We start from the raw sequence: 576 nt of genomic DNA, 5'->3' as shown, positions 1-576 counted from the left end.
TTTTTGTATTATTAGTGGAGACGGGATTTCGTCATGTTGGCCAGCCTGGTCTCGAACTCCTGACCTCAGGTGATCCTCCCGCCTTGACCTCCCAAAATGCTGGGATTACAAGCGTGAGCTACCACACCCGGCCAAGCTTTTATCTTCATTTAAAAAGACAGATACATAAAAAATTATTTATATTTGACTGTATATGGTTTGGAATCTTTAAGCCACATAAAATCAAGAAGTTAGGCTAATGGTCCTTCTTTTGAAAGAGTAAATGAAGAGAGGTCTGCCAATGATGCATCAGAGTACTTAGAGCTTTCTGAGGATCATAATAAGTGAAGCCATTGTTATATATTAGCATTGACTTAGCACTCATGACTTGGTAATACGTGTGTAGGCTGCTTTTGTGTTAATGGTGTTTGTTGTCATTTTTATCACACGGATTTATGAACAACCTACCATGTACCTGGAGTGGAGCTGTAAGCAAGCCAGAAATAGTTCTTGTGCATGGAGCTTATAGTCTAGCAGAAAGGGGGACATTTTACAAGTAATTAAGTGTGGCGATGCTGATTTTTTTTTTTTTTTTTT

The 576-nt window shown here is 38.7% G+C and overlaps 1 protein-coding gene across 1 annotated transcript in view; it reads right to left on the bottom strand.

Moving 5' to 3' along the window:
• Window positions 1-576, bottom strand: part of LOC105546400 (chromosome unknown open reading frame, human C14orf37) — a 339900-nt gene that overhangs the window by 220428 nt on the left and 118896 nt on the right. The gene's annotated exons all lie outside the window — the stretch shown is intronic.

This window comes from Mandrillus leucophaeus, unplaced genomic scaffold, assembly GCF_000951045.1.
Source record: "Mandrillus leucophaeus isolate KB7577 unplaced genomic scaffold, Mleu.le_1.0 Scaffold359, whole genome shotgun sequence".
NCBI lineage: Eukaryota > Metazoa > Chordata > Mammalia > Primates > Cercopithecidae > Mandrillus > Mandrillus leucophaeus.
Note: the sequence above shows the minus strand (reverse complement) of the source record. Positions and strands in the feature narration are given on the sequence as shown.